General features: G+C 38.7%; 1 protein-coding gene across 4 annotated transcripts in view; it reads left to right on the plus strand.

The window, feature by feature from the left end:
* The window catches only part of Fam222b (family with sequence similarity 222 member B), a 76,228-nt gene that overhangs the window by 17,522 nt on the left and 45,944 nt on the right, over positions 1 to 12,762 (plus strand). Inside the window, exon 1 of one of the 4 annotated variants that reach the window (XM_047544819.1) lies at positions 5,234 to 5,358. The exons of the other annotated variants lie outside the window; for them this stretch is intronic. The gene's annotated coding sequence lies outside the window, so the exon portion shown is untranslated. Of the gene's footprint in view, positions 1 to 5,233; positions 5,359 to 12,762 lie in introns of those variants that run through there. 4 annotated transcript variants of the gene reach the window in all.

A 12,762-nucleotide genomic window follows, 5' to 3' on the forward strand; every position in this document is an offset into this window, starting at 1 on the left:
CATCCTGAATCCTTTTTAAAAAATTGTCTTGCTAAATTGCCCAGGCTGGCCTTGAATTTATGATCTTTGTTGCTCAACTTCCTGAATATGGAGAAAGTAAATTTTAACCACTACCTAACAATGCAGAATATAGTATATGTGTTTTAGACTATGTGTTTCTTATGTGACTTATTTGTTCATGATGTTTGAATATTTTCACCTTTGACTTTTTTATTTTACTAACTTGTAAAAGTTCTTTGCATATTGCAGTCATCAATTCTTTTTAATAAGCATTGCACATACTCTTCAAAGCTATGAATAAGAAGTGAAAAGCCAGGCTGTTAAATCAGATCATAATCTAAGATGGTGTTTGGTTAAATTAATTACTTGCTTTGGTTATTTAAACAATGGTAAGCTCCTTTTGTCTCTCTCCTTCCAGAGATACATAGAAAAGCTCCTTCTGTTTGAAGTAAAGTGTTGACTCTCTGTTGGCTATAATTTGATTTTTCTGGCTGGCATAGCTTTCTTTTTGTTTTCTGTCTTCTGACAGATTAAAGGATTGTGGGGAAACAGCGTCCAGGGCTTTTTCAGGAACTGTGCCATTTTATCTACAGGAGAAGCCATTGGCTTTGGCACTAGAAGAAAATTGGCTCTGCATTTAAAGATGCCAAATCATGCTTGATTCACAAGTTTGCTGTCTCATTTTCTCTGTGTGTGTGAAAGTTTTTCAGGATGTTGCCTTTTTACTTTTTCTACCATGTGCTACCCCATCATTATGAGAAATTCACTGTTTATCCCTTCTCTTCCCAGCATACAACCTAAATATCCTAAACCATAGCAAAAGATGGAGCAGTCATTTTGAGGAATAGGAAAAAATACACTACACAGGCATTCCCTTTAGTGCCCTTACTGTGACTTTGAGTTTTTTTTTTTTTTTTTTTTTTTTGGTTGCTGGGGATCGAACCCAGGGCCTTGTGCTTACAAAGCAAGCACTCTACCAACTGAACTATCTCCAGCCCCGACTTTGAGTTTTAATTCTGGTTTGTCACTGAAAGTCTTACGGAGTCTTGAATTATTTAGGTGTAGGAATGATTTGCTAACCAACATGTCTTTTCACAGAGATTTTTCAAAGGTATCATTGAAAACTGATTGTCAGTGTACTCTGCTTTTTAACCTGGGAAGCAATTTGTCTTAAGACAGCACATTTAGTAAACTTATACTTACTCTCTCTATTGTCCTTAACACACTTTTCAGTAGGGTATAGAGTAATTTATTTTTATTTCAAATGAGACTTTTTAAATTATCACATAAGCAGTCTTAACTTCAATTGTATCTGCTACATGCCTTTTAAAATGTGTATAATTGGGCATGGGGGCAGACACCTATAATTCAAGTGACTCAGGAGGCTGAGGCAGTAGGATCACAAGTTTGAGGACAGGCTTGGCAATTTAGCAAGACACTTTCCAAAAAAAAAAAAAAAAAAAAATGGGGGACATAGATTAGTGGTAGAGCCCCCTTGGGTTCAATCCCTAGTGTACCAATCCCCCCCCCAAAAAAAAAAAAATATATATATATATATATATATATATATATAATTGATTTTGAAACCTAGCCAGCTAGTTATTTTAGCTTATCTTCCTTGCCAGGTAATGCCTCTATTTTTTATAGTTAGAAGTCATCACCTAGGTATAGATTAAGATGAGGAAGAACTGGGGTAGAGTGTTTGCCTAGCATGTGTGAGGCACTGGGTTCAATCCTCAGCACCACATAAAAATAAATATGGTATTGTGTCCATCTATAACAACAACAACAACAAAAAAAGTGAGGAAGATTGTTAGTAGAATGAGCCAGTTTGGATAGGCTTGTTTGTCTAATGTGAATTATTATGTGGACACATATTTTCCTCCCTCTGCTAGAAATATTTTTTCCTTCCATCCTGTTCCAAAGCCATATTCTCCCAAAGGCTGGAGTTTGATTCTCTTTTTGTACATTTTCTGTTATAGTTTGCCATTATTATTATTTTATTTTAAAATTTTTAGATGGGGTCTTGCTATGTGGATTAAGTTGGTCTTGAACTCTTGGGCCCAAGCGATCCTACTACTTCAGCTTCCAAGTGCTTGGGACTATAGGCGTGTGCTACCATACCTTGGTGCTGTTATTATTTACAGTATGAGGATTAAACCCAGGGACTCAAGCATACTAGACAAGTACTCTACCACTGAACTACATCCCCTTGCCCACTCCCCTCTTTTTTAGTTGTAGTTGGACACTCCCCAGTACCAAATACACACACACACATACACACTCACGAACACACTCACAATAGGGCTGTAGGTGTAGCTCAGTGGTAGAGGCCTTGTGTAACATGCCTGAGGGCCCTGGGTTTGATCCCCAGCACCTAAAAATGAATTTGAAAAAGATGTAATTGCCCTGAGTGCCCAACTACATGAGAGATAGAAATGGGAGTATCACTTGAGCTAGAGACCAGCCTAGGCAACATGCTGTGGGGATGTGATTATTTTATAATACAATTTTCCAGAATTTAAAATAATTTTAAAGTTCACATTTTTTATATGAAAAAGCTAGTGAGGCACTGATTAAGTCCCTTTATACATCTCTTTTGTCAGAATCATTTAATTAATTTAGGTTAGAAAAATTTGAGCTGCCCCAGCACCCCAAAAAAAAAAAAAAAGAAAAATTTGAGCTGATTTCAAAACTGGCTGCCATATACTACTCCTTTTCTATCTTCTGAGAAGACTGGAGTTTTTGTATATTTTATAAATATACAACAACACATAAGCCCCTTCCACATAAGAAGTGGCTACACTAAAATTTAAAGTTTATTTTATTTTTATTATTTTTGTGTGTACCTACTAAACTTTACCACTGAACCACATATTTACAGTCCTTGTTTTGTTTTAAATTATTGAAGTACTTGAGGAGGGCATGTAAAGTGTATGTAAGTATTTAACACCTTAAAATTGCAAGAACACTGTGGACAAAAATGACAACCTAGGCTGGGCATGGTGGCATATAGCTATAATCCTAGCAACTCAGGAAGATCACAAATTCAAGGCTGACCTCAACACTTATTGGGGCCCTAAGCAATTTAGCAAGACCCTATCTCAAAATAAAAAATAAAAAGGGTTGGGGATATAGTTTAGTAGTAAACACCCTTAACTTCAATCCTGTTTTTTTTAAAAAAAGGCAACCTAAGTATATAATAGCTTACCTTTTGTGACCCCCCATTTTGTTTTTAAATTTTCTTTTTAGTTGTAGTTGAACACAATACCTTTATTCATTTTTTATGTGGTGCTGAGAATTGAACCCAGTGCCTCACACATGCTAGGCAAGTGCTCTACCACTGAGCCACATTCCCAGTCCCCCCATTCTTTTTCTTTTCATTCACTTTTTTGGGTGCTAGATATTGAACTCAGGGCTTTGCCTGTGCTGATAAGCACAGAGCTCTTCTTTTTCTTGCCTTTTTTTTGGTACTGGGGATTGAACGCAGGGGCACTTAACCACTGAGCCACATCCCCAACCCTTTTTAAAATATTTTATTTAGATACAAGGTCTCACTGAGTTGCTGAGTCTGGCTTTGAAATTGCAATCCTCCTGCCTCAGTCTCCTGAACCTGCTGCTGGGGTGTACCACTCACTCAACTTTTCTTGCCTTTTCATTTCTTCTCTTAAGATCTTTACCTCTTTCTTTCTTTCTTTCTTTCTTTTTTTTTTCTTTTCTTTTCTTTTTTCTTTTCTTTTCTTTTCTTTTCTTTTCTTTTCTTTTCTTTCTTTTTTTTTTTTTGCACAGGACTGGAAATGGAACCAGGAATATTCTACCACTGAGCAACATCCCAAGCTCTTTTTGCTTTTTAATTTTTAAAAAGTGATTTAAAAATTAATCCTAACACCCCAGAAGGTCCCCTGTGATTATTATCCCGGACTCCTGGCAAACAGGGATGTGTTTTCTGTCAGTCAGTCCACTTAACTTGGAAAAAAACACTTTCCTCATTCTGTTGAGATATGGGTCTGGAAAAATAATTGAAATAAGGTTTCCCCAGATTTGGGAAAATGGTTTTGTTCTTGTTTGAGGGTATTTTTAAAAATTTGAGACAGGATCTCTCCAAGTTGCCCAGGCTGGCCTGCAACTTGTGATCCGCTGTCTTAGCCTCCTTTTTTTTTTTTTTTTTTTTTTTTTTTGAGTCTTATGTACTCCACTACTGCATTCAAGAAAACCTTCTAAAGACTTTATACATTCCATCTCAGCAGTGTTATACCCCTAACCCTGGCATTAGTGATAAAAATTTAGTTGCAAACTTATTTATGTAGTGGCTTGACAGTTACTGAGAGTTTTAATATTAGGAAGGAATATGATTATGATTCTGATGGTACTGAAACCTGCTAAGGGAGTTAGATTATCTTTGGTTTAATTGAAAGTAAATGTCTTGTATGTGACACACGTTGGAGCCACTTGTGTGTATGTTTTGATGTATTTGCATTTGTTTGTTTTTTAGATTACTTGATGTGTTTTTCTCCAGCCACCGTCAGATACAAACTTTCCCATTTGCGTCCTTTATTCCTTAATTTCTCCTTTTGGGAAACAGGACTTTCTGACAAGGAGGATTAATGTGTGCATTTGTTTTAATATGCAAACCTAAATCTGTCTGCCGTTTTGAGGACTAGCAGTTGATGAGTCTGGAGTGCAGTAAGAGAGGCCTGGAGAACATCGTTTTTTACTGTTGATGTCTTGATGGCAATTGCTTTGGAAGTCTAAGGCAGTCTAGGAGGTGTACCGCCTAGGTGGTAGTCGGGGATCACTCTTAGTACTTTGGCATGGAGTACATGGGGGAGCAGAAAGGGCATGGCATCACCTGGCCCAGCTGCGGGATGCTTGGCTCCCAGCTTTGGGGTGGGGGCCACGCGCGAGAGGGGCAGCGCTAACAAAGAGGAGCCGAGGCCGGACCGGGGCCGCGGGTAGCTGGCCTATCCCGGGCGGCTGACCTCCCAGTGGGCCTCCCCAGTTGGCTGCGTGGCAAGTCGCTCTGTTGGTTCCCTGGCTCACCATTGGCTGTAGGCTAGAGGTGGCTCGCTGAGAGCTGGAATGGAGTTGAGGGGGCGGGGTTGGCTTCCGGCGGTGGAGGAGAGCAAGCAGCAGCCGACTGGGGGAGGGGGTATCGGCGCACCGCGGAGTGCTGAGCTCCTTGAGCCGCGCACCCAGAGTAGCCGTCTCCCCCTCCCCCTGCCAGTAGCTCGGGAAGCCTGTTCTCTTCCACCTATCTTGGGTGGAGGCGAGCAGGGCTGAGCTGTCCCAGGCAGGCAGGGCGGAACCTGGAGTCCTGAATGCTGCGGAGCGAACCTCACCTTCTTTCCTGGGTGCAAGGTGTGTGTGTGGTGTGTGTGCGCGCGCTTTTCCTAACGTGACCCTGAGTTCGACTGACTTAACCTTGTCATTAAAGGGGAAATGGAATGGAAAGTAACATCTCCACATCCCATCAGTATATGTTGGTTTTCCAATTACACCCTTCATTCTTGTTTCCCTTCCTTCATCCCCTGTAACTGGGTAAGGAAATTGAGGACTCATCTTTTGACTGATGTGTCTATGTCGGTCGCGTAGTAAAATGCACAGAAAAGAGGAGCCCTTTTTTTGTTTGACATCTGATGCAGTAAACTGCAAGGAAAAAAAAAATTTAAAGGCAAGCTAGGAGTGGGTTTTGGGAACTGTACTGTGTCCGTGTTCGTTTAGGCTGTCTTCATCATTTTCCTCTTTGGGATTGCCTTAATCAGCAACAGCAATCTGAAAGGGAAGGAGGTTCTACTGGAAAAAGGAATCAGCCCCCATCAAATGGTGGTTAAAGGAAACCCTGATAGTTTTTAGCGATTAACTCTGTTAAAGTCTCATCTCTGGAATACGTTGTTGCCGGTTTTGTGTATTAGGTCAGTCCTGTAGGAGAAACCGAGCTAGAACTGGCAAAGTTACCTTGCTGTTTTTGAAACTTAAAGTCTTATGTGTTTCTTCACTGGTAAATTTCTTATAGGTTACCAGAAAGATAATTATCAAAACCCAAAACCAAATCTAATGAAAAAAATCCAAATAGATTTTATTTCATTCATATATGTTTTTAAAGGTTATTCTCCCCTAATTTTTAAGAATTTGAATGGCTGTAACACTATGGTTTATATATTTCTCTCTTTTTTGAATTCCTTTGCTTCTGTAACTTTTGAATCTTTTGGGGGGGATGTGTCTGACCCCCAGGCGCAAACGAAAACCTTAGTATGTTTGAAGTTGGAAGGAAAGTTAGGAATTGAAGGTTGAATATCCAAAATTTATGATGTTAGAAACAAAGGGTATGCTGTTTGTCATGTGTGCATGCGTGTGTGTGTGTATGTGTGTGTGTGTGTGTGTTGGGTGACAGTGTTTCCTTACTTCAGCTGTGCATTTTCAACCAAAGGTGTTTGGAGCAGGTTTATTTTTATGTTGATTAGCAAAGAGTTACAGTGTCAGAAGGGATGAATATCATTTTTTTGGCAACACTGGTAAATATTAATTAAAGTGATTCATAGTTTATTCTTGTAATCCAGGTTCAGTTTCCAAAGATTGTTCTAACTGGAGTCCAGTTTTAAAGACAGAATTGATAACACTAGAATTGTCTTATGTACAGTTTTAAGTTGATGAGTACTTTTTCTTGCATTGATTTGTTAGATCTTTAATCAAGAGCAATTTTAGGGTGAAAACAAGTTTTATAAAGAGTATGGGTGATAGAACGAGTAACCGTCTCTGGCTAGACTAATGGCGCACACCTGTAATCCCAGAGGTTTGGGAGGCTGAGGCAGGAAGATCACAAGTTCAAAGCCAGCCTCAGCAAAAGCGAGGCACTAGGCAACTCACTGAGACCTTGTCTCTAAATAAAATACAAAAATGGGCTGGGGTTGTGGTAAAGCACTCCAGGGTTCAATCCCTGGTATCCAAAAAAAAAAAAAAAAAAAAAGAAAAAGAAAAAAAAATTATCTCAGTTGTGGAAATAAATAGGTATCAGGAACCTTTATGTATGTACAGTGTTACATTGATATATGTATGTCTCTCTGAAATATTACATATAAAACTTTAAGTAGCCTTAGAGTGGAATTGTGCAAAAAAAATGTAGATTCATAGAATCTTATGCTGTATTTGGGGTTTTTAGTTTATTACTCATTCATACTAATGGGCTCCATGAATCATGTTTAAATTGGGAGGGAAAAGATTTCTCAGATGTTGTCTTATCTAACTTGTTACTAAGATTGAACTGTTAAAAATCACTAATTGAAACAAAGTACACTTTGATGAAGAAGATGTAGCATCTTGGGGAAGCAACCAAAAAACCACTTGGAGGCTATATAGCATTTCAACTTGTCTCTACCAAGCAAACAAGTTGCCCTCCTATTTGATTTCCTAGGTGTTTTTTATTCTTCTTCTAACTACAGGTAGAGCAATTATAAAATTATATTACATTTTGCTCACTTTATTTTTTTGTTATTTTTTTGTACTGGAGATTGATATTCCAGGGTTGCTTAACCACTGGGGCATTTCCCCAGTCCTTTTTTTTTTTTTTTTTTTTTTTAAACATAAATTTGTTTTAGTTATAGGTGGACACAATATCTTTGATTTATTTACTTATTTTTATGTGGTGCTGCAAATCAAACCCAGTGCTTTACATGTGCTAGGCAAGCACTTCACCACTGAGCTACAACCCCAGACCCTCCCCAGTCCTTTTAAAATTTTTTTTATTTTGAGACAGGGTCTTGCTAAGTTACTGAAGGTCTTGCTAAATTGCTCAGACTGGCCTCGAACTTGTGATCCTCCTGCCTCAGCCTCTGTAGTCTTTGGAATTACAGGTGTGTGCTGCCACACCTGGCTCTTGCTGTTTTCTTGACTGATTTGTGTAATCAGTATTTTGCATGGTACAGTGATTGGGGTTCCCTGAAGAATTTTCCCCAGGAGATAAAAGGCTATTTATAAAACCATTGATAGGTGTATTTACATTGATCTCCTTGTATCCTTTAAGGGCTTGAAAGCTCTTATATTTAGTCCTTTGCAAGGAAACTGTTACCTGAAGCAGTGACTTGTAATTTCTTAGGCTGAAGGACATAGTGCTGCTAAGGTTAAGTAGCTGATTTAATTTTCTTTAGCAATCTGTTTTTATCCACCCTGTTTATTTCTGTGAGTCACAGAATGTTTTAAGGAACAGGGCCCTATGTTCTCTCTAAAGGGAGACTTCAGCCTAATCCTCTATTCAAATCAGAAGTATAAAATGATCCCCTTGAGAAGATGAAGTAAAATATTGGACTTGCTGGTATTGCTTAATTCTCATAATAATCAGCCTGACTGTTGTAAGATTTGGAATTGGGAAAAGATTTTTTAAAGTGAGAAAATATTAGAGACTAAAAAAGAACTGGTAATGCTGCTCTCCAAGTGAGAGATTGATTTAGGTACAATGAATCTATTCATATGGATTTATAGCTGATGGTGGTTTTTTAGCTTTTCAGCTTTGTCAGTCAGGTGCTAGAGAAAATATTGTGTTTAAACATAATCTGTCCCCCCCCCCCCCAGTCTTTTGAGGAAGTTTTTTATTGTAAGTCTGGATTCTGAGGGTAGAAGACTTGGTATAGTCTGTAATTTGTTTATCACTCAGATAAGGTCCTGGCATTGATTGCTCTTCTGAGTTACTTGACTCTTCCTAAAGAATGGTTGCTAGGCAGATTGCATCTCAGTCAGTTTAATCCTCAGTAGTTTATAGGTATGCTTCTGGTGAGGGCCAGAGCTGCCTTTCTAATGACTCTGCCCTTTTTAAAAATCCTTGTTGGTTGTGCATATATATTGCTCACAATAAAGGACCAGAATGATGTATGGATTTCACTTCAGATAAGATAATTTAGCTTTTGGTAACCTGGGCCCGCATTGTCATTAACTTCTCTTTTGGATCAACTGGCAGGCAAGGTTGCTCTCCCAATTTTAAGATACCACTGTTTTGATTATCTTTGGTTGTTTAACTAGTAGGGCAGTGAACTAACACATTCATATTGGAAACAGGCCAGTGATAACACTCTCCTTGGACCTGAATATATGGAAAAATAGGACAGAGTAAATAAATGAGGACATAAATAATGAATCTTACAGTTGATCTCTGGGAGAGTGAGGGAGATTATCCTCAAAACTGTTCAATCTGGCAGTGAAAGGGGAAGAGACCACTGAATTAATTACCTAGAATGTGTTTGATACTTCCTGCATTATGGGATTGTTACAGCCATTCAAAACAAAGTTACCTCCCTACCCCCTCCCCACTGGGAATAAAACTCAGGGGCATATTAATGCTGAGCTACATTCCCAGCCCTTTTTATTTTTACTATTATTTTATTTTTTTGGTACTGGAAATTGAACCCACGGGTGCTCAATCACTGATCCACATCTCCAACCCTTTTTTGTATTTTATTTAGAGACAGGGTCTCAATGAGTTGCTTAGTGGCTCACTTTTGCTGAGGCTGGCTTTGAACTCGAGATCCTCCTGCTTCAGCCTCCCCAGCTGCTGGAATTACAGGTGTGCACCACCATTCCAGGCTAATTTTTATTTTTGTTACTGGAGATTGGACCTAGGGATGCTTTACCACTAAGTTATATCCCCAGCCCATTGTAAGTTTTACTTTGAGACAAGGTCTTAAGAAAATTGCTTAGGGCCTCTCTAAATTGCTGTGGCTGGCCTCAAATTTGTGATCTTCCTGTTTCAGCTTCCTGAGTCTCATTATAGGCATGTGCCACTATATCCAGCATTTTTTTTTTTTTTTGAGACAGGATCTCACTTAATTGAAGAGGCTGGCCTTAAACTTGTGGTCCTCCTGCCTCAGCCTCCCAAATTGCTGTAAATACAAGTATGCACCACCATGCCTGACTACAAAATTGTCTTTCTTTAAAATTTTTTTTTATACCTTTTTTTTTTTTTTGGCTGGGATGGGGGCGGCGGTACTGGGAATTGATCTCAGGGGCTCTTGGCTACTGAGCCACATCCCAGCTCTGTTTTGTATTTTATTTAGAGACAGGGTCTTACTGAGTTGCTTAGCTCCTCACTCTTTCTGAGGCTGGCTTTGAACTTGCAATCTTCCTGTCTCAGCTTCCCTAGCTGCTAGGATTACAGGTGTGTGCCACAGCGCCCGGCTATCTTTATTTTATTTTTATTTTTTTAATGGGGTGCTGAGGATTGAACCCAGGGCCTCACATGTGCTAGGCAAGCACTCTACCACTGAGCTACAACCCCAGCCCCACAAAATTATCTTTTTTATATAAACTCAGATGTTCTTTGGTTTGTGTGTCTGTATGTGTGTGTGTATATATGTGTTTGGTGTTTGGTGTTGGGGGTTGAACCCAGAGGCTTTGGGATTATAGGCATGTGTCACTGTACCCACCTGTTCATTTGCTTTAAACACACACACACACACATTTGTAGTTGTAGATGGACAGAATGCCTTTGTTTTATTTGTTCCTTTTTATGTGGTTCTGGGGATCGAGCCCAGTACCTCACATTTGCTAGACAAACACTCTGCCACTGAGCTACAACCTCAACCCCTTGTTCTGTATGCTAAATTATGTAACACTGCACAGTGTGTTTTATTTGGCCAGATTTTATCAAAATGTTGGTTAATATTTTTATTATCTGTAGATTTATAAGGTAAAATAAAAAGTCTAGACCAGCCTAAAGGAATTTTTTTGTACTTTGAGTACATATTATAATTTGAAATTCCATGTCGTGTTATAGAATATAATTATATAACAACTCACAAAAGGTTTAGACAAGCCGGGCACATGGCACATGCTTGTAATCCCAACAACTTGGAAGGCTGAGACAGGAGAATCACAAGTTGAAGGCCAGGCTCAATAATTTAGAGAAGCCCTAAGCAATTTAGTGAGACCTTGTCTCAAAATAAAAAATAAAAATGGCTGGGGAATGTAGCTCAGTGGTAAAGCTCCCTACTTCCCCCACCAAAAAAAAAAAAAAAAAAAAAAAAAAAGTTAAGATAATTTCTTTAGCTGAAGAATCATTTCTACTATTATTATAAATATTTTAACTTGTGGATTAGTTTTCATCCATTGAGTTGAATAAGCATGCTCTTAGGTAGAATAAACTAGTACTTTCTGAATGTCTAGATGACTTAGTGATTTTGGTAGTGATTCTAGATGAGGAGCCATGGTCTCTGAATTCCTAATGTATTCAACTATTTTCAACAATAATTTTCAGAATCTTTATTTAAAATGATTTAAGGGCCAGGAATGTAACTGCATTATAGAGCACATGTTTAGCATGTGCAGGGCCCTGGGTTTGATCCCCAGCACTGTAAAAAAGAATTTTTTGTTATAACATGTTCTTATCTCTACCCTGAGAGATTCTTTATATTTCTCTGGTTGTCAGGGAAAGCCAGGATGTTATTACTTAACAAGAGAAGAAAGAAACAGGAGCTGGTGATGAACCTCAGTGTCACCTTCTCTGCTTAGCATGTATGTATATGAGGTCTTGGAGTTCAGTCCCCAGCAGCACACACACACACACACACACACACACACACACACCCAAAGGGATGAAAAAGGTTCAGGATGAGGTACTGGGAATGTAAAAGACAGATATATAAAGGAAAGACCAAATTGAAATTTATTATATTTTGATGCTGATGGGTATCAGGGAGCACTGGGTCTGAATTTAGCCATATGCTGAATTTGTAACATTTCCACCTAGCTGAAAAGGGTGGGAGGGTACCTTTACCATGATATGGGAGGAACTTGAATTAAGAGTTCATTCCTGATCAGCTAGTATAGTCAGATCTTTATGATTCTTGGAGAAGGGCAAATAGGCAAAACATAGGCAGGTAAAATCCAAAGATATTTGTAAGGGTATGTATGTATTTATCTATTTTTGGTGCCAGGTTCTTGTTGTGTTGCCCAACCTGATCTTGAATTCCTGGACTCAAGCAGTCTTCCTGTGTCAGCCTTCTGAGTAGAGGGGGACCTCAGGTGTACACTACTACTTGAGCTTCAATGTCATATTTTTAAGCAGTAGCTATAGTTTTATTCATTCATTTATATATGTATGTATGTTGTCAATGGACCTTTATTTTATTTACTTATTTATATGTGGTGCTGAGAATTGAACCCAGTGCCTCACACATGCTAGGTAAGCACTCTACCACTGAACCACAATCCCAGCCCAGCTATAATTTATTTATTTATTTACTTTTTTTCTTTTTTTTATTGTAAACAAATGGGATACATGTTGTTTCTGTTTGTACATGGAGTAAAGGCATACCATTTGTGTAATCAAAATTTACATAGGGTAATGTTTGATTCATTCTGTTATTTTTTCTCTTCCCCCCTACCCTTCCCACCCCTTATTTATTTACTTTTAAAAATATTTTTTTAGGGGCTGGGGAGATAGCTCAGTCGGTAGAGTGCTTGCCTTGTAAGCACAAGGCCCTGGGTTCGATCCCCAGCACCCAAAAAAAAAAAAAAAATTTTTTTAGATGTTGATAGACCTTTATTTTATTCATTTATCTATATGTGATTTTGAGAATCAAACCCAGTGCCCCACACATGCCAGGCAAGTGCTCTACCATTGATCCACAACTCCAACCCTATAATTTATTTTTAACTGGGCTAATTTTTTTTTTTTTTTTTTTTTTTTTTTTTTTGTGGGGGTTGCTGGGGATTGAACCCAGGGCCTTGTGCTTGACAGGCAAGCACGTTATGAGCTGAGCCATATCCCCAGCCCCATGG

Source organism: Sciurus carolinensis, chromosome 3, assembly GCF_902686445.1.
Source record: "Sciurus carolinensis chromosome 3, mSciCar1.2, whole genome shotgun sequence".
Lineage (NCBI taxonomy): Eukaryota > Metazoa > Chordata > Mammalia > Rodentia > Sciuridae > Sciurus > Sciurus carolinensis.